This window comes from Corylus avellana, chromosome ca2 (assembly GCF_901000735.1).
Source record: "Corylus avellana chromosome ca2, CavTom2PMs-1.0".
Classification (NCBI taxonomy): Eukaryota; Viridiplantae; Streptophyta; class Magnoliopsida; order Fagales; family Betulaceae; genus Corylus; species Corylus avellana.
This window is the reverse complement of record NC_081542.1, coordinates 32746278-32758722: the sequence shown is the minus strand read 5'-3', so window position 1 is coordinate 32758722 and position 12445 is coordinate 32746278. Positions and strand designations below refer to the sequence as shown.

At 42.3% G+C, this 12445-nt stretch overlaps 1 protein-coding gene across 3 annotated transcripts in view; it reads left to right on the top strand.

Moving 5' to 3' along the window:
- The window catches only part of LOC132168837 (vacuolar protein sorting-associated protein 54, chloroplastic), a 69730-nt gene that overhangs the window by 35261 nt on the left and 22024 nt on the right, over positions 1-12445 (top strand). The window lies entirely within an intron of this gene.

Here is a 12445-nt window from a genome sequence, read left to right as displayed (position 1 = left end):
AAAGGAGCTATTCTCCAAATTTGCAGACCTGTACAATTACCCTTTTGTCCTCTCCAACTTCCCAAGCATTCCTTCAACCCACTCGGCATCACCCACTTAACACCAAACAACTGACAAACCATATTCCAAACCTCGATAGCAACTTCACAATGCAATAGTAAATGATCAATAGATTCACCACTCTTCTTGCACATACAACACCACTCCGTCACTATAATATTTTTTTTACGTAGGTTGTCAATCGTTAGTATTTTCCCCAACACCGTTGTCCACACGAAGAAAGCCACTCGCGGAGGAGCTTTACTCTTCCAAGGGCCATCCACTTGTCCCGAATTAACTTTCACCTTATAGTATGACTTCACCTCAAAATTCTTTTTTTTGAGGGAATCCAACAAATTTTATCCACCCCACCATGCCTAATTTGTTGGGAATACAGCAATTCGAAAAATCGCGAAACCTCTTCCAGTTCCCAATCATGAACCGGTCGAATAAACCTTACATTCCAATGAATAGCACCATTTACTGTATCCATATTCTCCTCCACCCATGCCTCCTTTGCAGATGCTATATTAAATAGAGCGGGAAACACAGTCTTCAATGGTAACTCTCCACACCACACATCCTGCCAAAATAAAACTCGAGACCCATTTCCAACCTCAATCCGCACATGTTGTTTAAAATTGTCCCACCCCCTTCGAATACATTTCCATACTCCCACCCCATAAGGTCCTTGGAACACCAACCACCCCTCATCATACCATATTTCACCTCCACTAATCTCCTCCACCAAGCCTCTCCTTCGTTGGCAAACCTCCACAACCATTTGCCTAACAACGCACAAACAATTGAACTGAATCAAACTCCTTACCCCTAATCCCCCAGCCTCCCTAGTCATGCAAACCTTGGACCAGTTTACCAAATGGAACTTGTACTCATCACCTACACCTCCCCATAAGAAATCTCTTTGTATTTGTTCTATACACTTCGCCACACTCACTGGGATTTGAAACAAAGAAAGATAGTACGTGGGTATATTTGAAAGCGTACTTTTAATCAACGTCAGTCTACCACCCTTGGATAAATACATCCGCTTCCACCCTACCAACTTAGTCTCCATTTTCTCAATGACCTTACTCCCCATATAGATAGATCCTTATAACGAGCGCCCAAAGGTAACCCCAAATTCGTCAACAGCATCGATTCCACTCCACACCCAAGTATACTTGACAGACCTTCCAAATCTCCCACCTCACCTATAGGAACAATTACCGACTTTGCCAAGTTTATTTTCAACCTTGAAACTGCTTCAAAACACAACAGCAAACACCTCAAATTACGAAGTTGTTCCGCCTTTGGTTCGCAAAAGATAAGTGTGTCATCTATGAATAGTAAATGTGACACTTCCATTACCTCAGGATGTCGCGAACCCACCGAAAATCCAAACAAGAGCTCTCTCTCCACCACTGCATTCATGATTCTGCTAAACGCCTCCATCACCACCACAAATAATAAGGGGGACAAAGAATCCCCTTGCCTCACTTCTCGAGAGCTACTAAAGAAATCTGCAGGTGTTCCATTAATGAGCACAGAAAAATGTATCGTGGAGACACAATGATGAATCTAGCCTCTCCACCTTTCCCCAAAACCGCATCTCTCTAACATGTATAATAAAAAGTCCCAATTGACATGATCATAAGCCTTCTCCAAATCCAACTTGCAAATAAGACCAGGCACCCCAGAACGAATCCTGCTAGCCTCGCATTCATTCGCCATTAAAATGGAGTCCAAAATTTGACCTGGAACAAATGCATTTTGTGTGTGTGACACAAGCTTCCCCAACACTGAGTTCAAATGACTAACCAACACCTTTGAAATTATTTTATACACCCCACTTACAAGACTAATAGGGCGAAAATCCTTAATTTCCATCGCTCCAGCTTTTTTTGGAATGAGCGCCACAAATGTAGCATTAAAACTCCTCTCAAATTTTCCACTCTCATGAAATTCCTTGAAAACCGCGATCATGTCCTTCTTGACCACCTCCCAACATTTCCAAAAAAATGCCATAGAAAAGCCATCAGGTTCGGGTGCTTTGTCGCCCTTCAACTTCCTCACCACCTCCCAAACTTCTTCTTCCTCAAACTCTCGCTCCATCCATACTCTTTCCCCTTCATCAATGGAATTAATATTTTCCATCGTTGGAGCTAAAAGTGCACTATATGATCTTGTATAATTGCTGGATCCTCAGTCCTGTTCCCATCCACCATCATTGCAGCAATCGTGCTCTTCCGCCTATGCAAGTTGGCCACCCTATGGAAGAACTTTGTATTCCGATCTCCCTCTTTCAACCACAATGTCCTAGATTTCTGTTTCCAACTCACCTCTTCTTGAAATAGAGTCCTCTCTAGGTTTTGAGATCACTCATCTCATTTAATTAACTCCTCTGCCGTTAACTATCTACTTTCTGCAATACGATCCATCTTACCCAATTCCTACTCTAACTTCTTTTTGCGTTTTCCTATGTCTCCAAACACCTCCACATTCCATTTTTTGAGATCAGCTTTCGGAGGTTTCAATTTTCGAGCCAACACATAACTCGCATTACCTTCAAAGTAATAAGAGTCCCACCATCGCTTCATCTGCTCCACAAATCCCTCTGTTTGTAACCACATATTCTCAAACCGAAATGGCATTCGACCCCTTCCCATTCCACATTCCAACATCACTAGAAAATGGTCTGATAGTACCCTAGGCAGCCTCTTTTGACATACCTCTGGAAAGTATTCCTCCCAATCTGTAGATATCAAGAATCTATCGAGCCTGGACCTTGCACGCTGATTAGACCATGTGATCCGCCCCCCTACCATTGGAAGATCTATAAGCCCTTGCTCGAAAATATGATCAATCATTGCTTGTGTATGTCTGGGAGCACGTAATCGTTCACCAGAGTGTCCGAACTACATTTAAATCCACCCCACACACACACACACCAAGGTTTTTCCCAAATATTCATTAAACCACCCAGTTCATCCCATAGAATACTTCTAACACCATCCTCATTTGGACCATATACCCCAGCAAAAGCCCACTCACAATTTCTTGGAACACTTTTGAAAACACAGGCTACTACAAATCTCCCTATACATTCCTCAATCTTCTCTACCACTTGCCTATCCCACATTAATAAAATACCTCCGGATGCACCCGTAGCTCCCAAGTAAATCCAATCAACATACGTACACCCCCATACACTCTGAATCACCTCAATATTTATGACCTCCATTTTTGTCTCTTGCAAACACACAATATCTGCCTTCCACTCTCGTAACCTCCTCCTAATTTTCATTCTTTTCTCAGGCTCATTCATACCTCTCAAAATTATTTTTGGCTTCATTAACAATACTTACCAGCCCTCCCTTTTCCACTCACTTTAGATGATCCCTTCACATCATAGTTCACTGTGCATTCAATCGCTTTAATTCACGATTACCTCGATTCCCCGATTTGGCACTCCTTTGTTGACCACTACCCCCTCTTCTGTTATGTCTATTGTCCTCAATTGCAGTAAACAGCGCCAACAAATCCTCCTCATGCCCATCACAAATTAATCCCAAATCCTGACAAAACTCTAAAACCCTCTCTAACACCCAATCCGGAGATAATGAATGAGTTTCTCTTGCCCCTGTAATGGCCAATGGTTGAATGTCAAACATCTCTGTCCCCCCCATCTCATCTACTTTATCAGCCCTCTCAACCAGTGCATAAACCCCAGCTCCATCTCCCAGGCTCTTCTTTGCCTCCCTCTCCTCTCCCCTTTCTTCCTCTCTCCCAATTTTGCTTTGCTCCATAGGTTTCTCGACAATCAGAGCCACCTCTTTGGCCTTTTCTGTGCATCCTGCTTCCTTCTCGGTCCCTATTGAATCTCCGGCAATATTGCCGGCAATGTCTAGAGCTTGCAATTCCTAATCGACGAGCTGACCCATATCCTCTACAGCGCCGATATGGTTTGTTATCCCATCTTTGGCCCTTTCTGCTTCAATTTTGGCTGCTCACTTGAACCCGCCACCCCCACTCCTATTGCCGCCTCTATGGCCATGCGAAACCCAATATTAGGTTTCCTCGAGTGTCCCCCGCTCTTGTTGGCATTGTCTGTGGCAGTTACACATCCTGTCTGCTACGACGTCCTACTCCGGCAATTCTCCGACGGCTCCTTAGTCTCCGATTGGTCCATTTGACCCACCATTTTTTGGCGCCAGCGTACCAGTCGTTTGGGTAGGTGCCTACGCACGTAAATTTTGTGATACCTCTTAATGATTTGTTGTCGAGAGGGCCTGTCAATTGGATCCAACACTTGTTTGGGCTAAGAAAGGCCTAGCCCATCCTCCTTCTCCCCCCTTGCCGCCCATTGCTTCAGCCCATTCCCCTCGTTGACTTGACCCAGCGGAATCCCCTTCCCCTTATTCCCCCAACCCATCTACAGCTTAATCAAACAGCTGGATATTTCTTTCTACAAGGAAAGTAAACTCTCCTTAATGCCTTGCATGATACTTTCCTGCTTTTGAATTTTTAGAGTCCATTTTCTGCGAGATTCTCGGCCATGATCTCCCTGTCTTGCGCACCTTCCATAATCAATTTTGGACCCACCTACCCTTTTCACCTACCGCCGCCTCTGCATATGATTGCTAGTCTTGGATCCCCACCCGTGGCGTCTCCTTGTTCGCTCCACTCTTCTATCCTACTAGTTTCTTCCCCTCCGATGCCCCAATAGGGGATGCCATTTCTTTTTGCTTCTCATAGTGCACCTTCAGCCTTTGCAATTGCTTCCGGCATTCTTCCCATCCCTTCCCTTGATACCCCTCTGGTATTATCACAAAACTCCTCCGGCCTTTGCCTCCATACTCGGACAACTCCAAATAATTTCCATAAGAATTCTTTCTTCTCTGCATAACGTACAAGAAGCATTTTTTTTGTGAATTAAAACTAAGCGGACAATCTCTCTCTAGAATGTCTCTCTCTCTCTCTCTAGACTCGGATGAATTTCAAAATTTGAATTTTTGAAAGTTTTTTTCTGCGATCGGTGGCGCGGCTGGTGCTGCGCGTTAGGGTTCGGCGTATGGAACGCAGATTCTCTTTTGAAGCCAAAACCTTCTGCCTTTCGGCAAAGGTTGGGTGTCCTAACCTTCGTCTGGAGGAGAGGAGAAAAGGTTTCGTGGGGTATATTTACGCGAGCATTCGGTGTTCGTCGTGGTTGGTGGAAACGGTGGAAGCGGCGATTCAGGTTCAGGTGAAGGAAGAAATTGCCAAATCTTACCGTGAGGGTGATAAGGCCACGATGGTCCACGGGGGAGGTAATAAGGCCGGAAGGTTCTTGGAGGTATCGGTGTTGGCTGAGGGTGGTCGTAAGGGAGTCATTTGGCTTCCGGAGGGACGTTTTGGGAGGGGCTGGCGGCGTTTCGCGGGAGAGCTTCGGCAACTGATGGCGGCACAGATCAAGTCGGATGGTACGGCGGAGTCGGGGGTTCCATCTTCGGCGGGGTTTCTAATGGATGGTCCTTCTTTGGGGGTCGATTCCGGGAGGTCTTTCGTGGATGTCCTTCGATCTTCTCCGGGCGTCGAGGCGAGAGCAGTTGAGTATCCGAGGCCTCTCGATTTGCTTCCGGGGTCGTTTTGTTGTTGGGATTCAGAGTATGACGGTTTGGGGTTGCGTTCTGCCGTGGATTGCTCTGCGTTGGAGAGCATGTCTTCTCCTCTGGCGGAGGCGGCTGAATAAGTGAGTTTGAGGAAGAAGAAGAAGGGCAAGATCGGTATTAGTGGATTGTTGAGGCTTCTAGGGCAAATCCAACGTAAGTTGGACCGGGTCCGTGCAGGGGTTGTCTCGAAGCCCAATCGCAGGAGTAAAAGGGTTCGTTTTTTGGGCCTATCAACTTCTGTTTTGGGTTGTGATTCCGGGTCGGTCTCTGAAGTGGGTTTGGGTCAAAATTTGGATCCGGTTCAGTACTTGGATCCGGATTTCTCAGATCCAGTCCATAACTCGTTCTCATTACCTTTGGAGTCTGTATCGGCTGGGATTCCTCTAGCCTCTGAAGAGTGTTTGGAGCCGTTGGCTAGGTCTTCTTTGAGTTTGCAGGTTACCGGTTTGGATTCCGGCGATGGGTCTTCCCCGGCAGTGTTCTCTCTCTCTCCGGTGCGAGTTTTGGGCGAGATTGTTGGGTCTGCCGGTGACGGGTCCTCTCAGGGGGCTACTTTTTCCCTTTCTGCGGAGGCTGTACCGGCGAGCACGTTGCGCAGGGACTGGGAGGGCTCTCTTTCTTCGATGCCTGAAATCTGCCGGGGTGCGTCTGTGTCTTCGGAGATTTCTGATTCGGCTCGTCTTTCTATTCTCAAGGAGGCCTTCGCTGTTCCTTGGGAGGTGGACTCTCCGGCGAGCTCTTGCAGGGATAGGGAGTTTCCTTTTTCGGGGGAGGAGGAGTTGGTTGTTCGTCCTTCTTCTCCGGAGAAAGGTTTGTTTCGACGTGGGTTCTTGAGTCCGAGAGCCGTCTCTCCCGCTCCGGTGGTGTTGAAGGATTCTTTGTCTTCTAAGGGAAAGGACCCCGTTCTGGTTCCCTCTGCGCCGGTGGAGGTTCAAGTTGGCTGTCCCCCTGCTTCTACCTCCTTGTTCTCGTCGCAGGGATGCACTTCACTCTCGACTATTTCCCTTCTCGATGGGGCGGCTGAGATGGGGAGGAGTCTTAGCCGTCCTTTTCCTCGCATGACAGAGAGTGGTACTCCCATTTACTCCTCTATATCCTCGTCCCAACTGTTTTATACCCGGAGGGTGAAGGAAAAAGTCGCAAAGCAGCTGCATAAGAACAAGGACCTGCTTGCTTAGGTTGAAGTTTCTGCCCCTAAGGTTGAAGTTTCTGCTTCTAAGGTTAAGGGGTTGAGGGAGCTCAATAATCTGGATTGCTCCATCTCTCCGATGAAGGGCCGGCGTCGGCGGGGTTTTTTGGGATCGAAAAATGCTTTTTCTTTTCCCCCCTGAGGTGCACTAGGGTTCCACTTGAGATGCACTAGGGCTTTTCTTGGGGTTTGGTTGGGTCTCTTGTATTCCCCTTTGGATGGGTGTTTGGTTTGATTGGGTTTTTCTGGGTTTTTGTTTGGTTTGTTTGGTTTTTTTTCTGGGTTTTCTGGGTGTTTGTTTGGGTTCCTTTGTATACATTATTGTGTACTTAGAGGCGCTTTGCGCTTTTTTTGATATATACTACATTACTTATCAAAAAAAAAAAAACACTGCCCCTCGAGTTGCTTCTTGCATGCAATTTTCTTTGATAAAATGTCTATTAATTTCAATGTGTTTATTTCGATCATGTTGAATGGGATTATAAGCAATAGAAAAATGCTAGGCTTACAAACAAATTTTACAAAAGAACTTTTACAACATAATGTGGCACAATATGATTGGGTTTCTCAAAAGTTGAATTTATCTCATTTCCAATCATATTGTAAAAGCTTTTTTGTAAAATTTGTTTGTTGGCCTAGCATTCCTCTAAGCAATATTAAAGGTAGCCTTATTGTCGCAATATAACCTCATCGAATCCTTATAATCATGTCCGAGTTCTTTCAGTGAAATCTATAACAACAATAATTCACATGGTCCTTTGGCCCATGGCTCAAAATTCAGCTTTGCATTAGATTTAGCAAAAACTGATTGTTTCTTACTATGCTAGATAACTAGATTTTCCTCCCACAAAAGTGCAATATCCCGAAGATTTCAATCTGTGACTGACCCAGCCCAATTAGCATATATATAAACTTCTATTTTTTGGTGATCATGTTTGAAAAACAACTCTTTACCAAATGAAGATTTCAAATATCGAAGTATTTTGTAAACCACTTCCATATGAGACTCCTAAGTTAAGTGAATAAACTGGCTCACAACACTAACCACAAAGGCAATATCTGGACGAGTTTGCGACAAATAAATTAATTTTCCAACTAATCATTGACACATGCCCTTACCTACAAGAGAACTCTAATCACTCTCCCATAACACTTGTTTTGCTCTATTGGGTTGTCAACTGCCTTGCATCCAAGCATTCCTCTTTCCTTGAGCAAATCAAGAACATATTTTCGTAGAGACGAATATCACCATGTCTCGATCTGGCTACCTCAATGCCAAGAAAATATTTCAAACTCATTGGTGAGATATGTTAGAAAGGTGTAGTAGGGTTAATAGGTTATGGGTATTTGTATTCTATGTTGGACTTCGATATATATATATATATATGTTGTTTGAGAGGAGAGTAGGGATCGGGATCCTCAGCAGTAGCTGGGGAATTTCCCATGAATTTTTTTGTTAATCTCAACCGTCCAATGTTATGCAACGGCTACCAACATGCCACATGTCCCACTAAAAAGAAAATAATAAAATATTATTTAAATTTAAAAAATAAATATAAACTAAAATAATAAACAAATAAAAAAAGAAAATAAACTATTACAAAAAATGGGGTGGCCGGCCACCCCGAACCACCCCATCTTTTTTAAAAATTTATTTTCTTTTTTTATTTGTTTATTAATTTAGTTTATATTTATTTTTTAAATTTAAATAATATTTTATTATTTTCTTTTTAGTGGGACACGTGGCATGTTGGTAGCTGTTGCATAACATTGGACGATTGAGATTAACAAAAAAATTCATGGAAAATTCCCCAGCTATTGCTGGGGATCCCAATCCGGAGAGTAGCTGCAGGGAGAATACGCAGCCTCCCTTATTCTTCTTCTACTCTTCTTCTATTCTTTTGCTCTCATACAAACTAACAAGATATTTCCTCAACTTTTGTAATGTTTCATCATCATTCCCAATTAGTATTATGTCATCCACATAAACAATTAAACTAGTTACCCTCCTTTGTAAAGATTGTTTGATTAACAATGTGTGATCAACCTGGCTCTACTTATAGTTACACTTTACATAGCTTGAGCAAATCTCTCAAACCACGCCATAGGAGATTGTTCTAACTCATATGGTGCCTTCTTTAGCTTACACAGTTTACCATTGACCAAAGAATCTTCAAGTCTAGGAGGAGTCTCCATGCATACCTATTCCTCTAGGTCTCCATGAAGAAATGTCTTTTTTACATCAATCTGCTGAAGTTGCCAATCTAAGTTTGTTGGCAAAGAAAGTAAGACCCTAATAAAGTTCATCTTCTCAACTGGAACAAATGTCTCCTCGTAGTCTATCATATAAGTTTGTGTGAAGCCTTTCGCAACCAATCTAGACTTATATCTCTTTATCAAACCATCAGTTTTATGTTTCACTGTAAACACCCATTTGCATCCTACTGCCTTTGTTTATTCAGGTAATTCAACTAGGTCCCGTGTGCTATTTTTTTAAAAGGCTTTCATCTCTTCTTGGATTGCTTCCCTCCACTTTGGATTCCCAAGTGCCTTATGGACACTTTGGGGAATAGACACAAAGGACAATTTGGAGAGAAAAGTACAATAGGATGAAAGATTGTTATAAATAACAAAATTAGATATGGAATGCTGAGTACAAGATTTGATTACTTTACATTGGGTAATTGGAAGACCAATATCATTAACTGTAGGTATTGATGTGTCTAAAGTGGCCATAGGGATTACCTGAGTTGGGAGTCGATGTTTGTCTAAGAGGCTCAAGAATAGTCTTATTGTTTGGACATCTGGAATAAACTCGTAACCCCTCTACTAGTAGCTCAACTTGCTCACCTTGGTTGCGGTTGCTGACTATCACATTCTGGAACATCATGTTTTAGCGAGTAGGTACATATAAGGAATCTGTCATTATAGGTAAAGGATCTATTAAGGATTTCTCTTCTCCACCTGTCTCTCATACATCAGAACGAACAATAGCAAATGGTTCAGTACTTTTATTACCATGAGTACGAAAAGACACACAGTGGTGTTTAGCCAGTTCACAAGTATCACATTGAAATTGGAAAACATTATTGTGTGAAAACAAAGAGGGAAAAAAATGTTGCGACAAAGTTAAAGTATGATGCCCCAGTAACATTTTCCCAGCCTGAACAAAGATGATAAGAACAGAAAAGAGATAATAAACCAATCATATGGTCAGATGCCCCTGAATCAATTATCCAAATATCATCAGATTTGTCTACATTCCCAGTGGAAGTTACATTCAGAGATGAAGCTAAATTACTTAAATGTGCGAAGGAGAATGCAGTAGTAGACGGTTCCCATCGTGACATCAACTGATAGAGGGTATCCAATTTTTGCTTGCTACGAGTCACACTTTCAAGAGTAGAAGAACTTGGAGCAGGATTTTGATCAATGGTTGAAGAGTGATTAGCCCAAAGCCGAGTAACACCACTATAATGACCTCCTCTACCCAGAGTAGGGCAACCACGAAGGCGTCAACAAGTCTCTCCAGTATGTCGTGATTTATGATAGTGATCACAAAACAATTTATCCTTCTCATCCATTGCTTTCCCGCTATCATGACTCTAAGAATCCCCCTTTCCATTGTGATGAGATGCAGTAACCAAGGTTGACCAATCTTGGGAAGAAGAGTGGAGCACGGCACCTCTGCAACTCTCCTCATTCTTAATATAGGCAAATGCCTCTAGAAGAGATGAAAAAGGCTCCTTTCCAAAATCTTAACTCTAATCTTATCATATTCAGCATTCAATCCAGCTAGGAATTCATAGATACGACCTTCTTCAACTATTTTCTGAATTTTCATAGCATCAATAGCACACACAATCTAGAAGTTATGGTAGTGATCCAGTTCTTGCCACAATGCATGAAGCCGATGAAATGTTTTTCCAATGGACCACTTTCCTTGAGTCGTTCCATGAATCCAACTCTGTTAAATTCCCCATTTTGGAATAGGTTTGAATCACTGCATCCCAAATTTCTTCAGTCGTACGAACAAACAAATATCCCTGACTAATCTCTGGTTGCATTGAATGCAATAACCAAGACATAATGGTAAAATTTTATGCTTCCCATTTGTCTTAAGCAAGGTCGTCTAATCATGGTACTTGAATATGACCATCCAGGTATTCAATTTTTCCTCCTACTTTTTAATATACAAAAGAGTATAGTGTAACCAAGCAAAATAGTTGAGCCAGCCCTGTGAATTCATGAGGTCTAATTTATCTCCGACATTTTTAAATCAAACATCCAAAAAAAATTGCTCCACTACGCAACTGGGCTCAACAAAATATTTAAAATAAACTACACAACACGCATCATATAGTATGTAATCAACAAAAAATTAGAGCAGCATTTTTTTTTTGCCTACTCTAAACGGCCTATCGTTTAGGGAGACTTACTTGTCGTTTGCCTTTGCCTCCATCTAAACAATCTGTTGTTTGTGTCTGAACTAGACAAAATGTCATTTTCTCGATGCCTATACAACTTATTTGGTCTTCTTATAAAACAACTTGTTGTTTTGTCTTTCTCCACCACCGTCGCATAGAGTCGCCAGAAAACTCAATGCTACATCAGAACTTCACAATTTCTTCAGAAATTAACTCACATTAGGCCATTGAGCTTCCTCACCCACATACAATCCTCCTTCACGCAACCATCGCCAGTCGATAATGAGAAGTTTTGATCGGCATAGGTGCACCAGTTACTCCGATGGCACAGACTACCCAAAACATTTCAGGCTTTCCCAAAAAATCTCGAACGTGGGTCTTCAACGGCAATCAGTTGAGACTGAATGTGATTCTACCAATATGACACAAGCACGAAACCAAAAACAAACCACACCCGCTATAATACCAAGTTGAAACAAGAAGAAGAAAAGTTTGGAGTTAGAAGGAAAAGAGAATATTGTCTTATTCCCCTGCACTGCTTCGTAGGCTTACAAGAATTTAAATAGAAACAACCTACACCATAATATGGAAATACACGGATTGCATATTACAATAATGGGAATGAGATCAAGTGTAATCAAATCAGGTAATAATGGGAAATAAAGCATATCATAAGTTTCCTCCTTCAACAAAGTCAACCCACAATACATAGGAACCAAAACCACCCAAAAACAGCCTGCTACTATAATGGAAGTACTGTTCAAGATGCTATAAAAAAATCCGTGTTGTTGTCCTACGCCAAGGGGAGGATGAGTCGAAGATGATAATGAGTTACTTTCTACTTGTATGGGGGACTTTGAAGCATGGGGAATGATATTACCTTAAGTTTAGATTGTGAATCCTTTGGCTTGCCCTTCTTGAGCTTCTCCATTCTTTTTTGAATCTGCAGTTATTGTAAAAGGTACAATTTAGTTCTATCACTTCATCTCACCCTACTGAGCTATTAACATAAGTTTCATGACAAATTAGAGCCTGTAAAGATTATCATTAGTACTTTAAGCACACAAATCTTATGAGTTGTTGCACCAAGCAATGCAGTAGAAAATGGAGCTTCTTTATATCAGACAATAGTCGTGTGT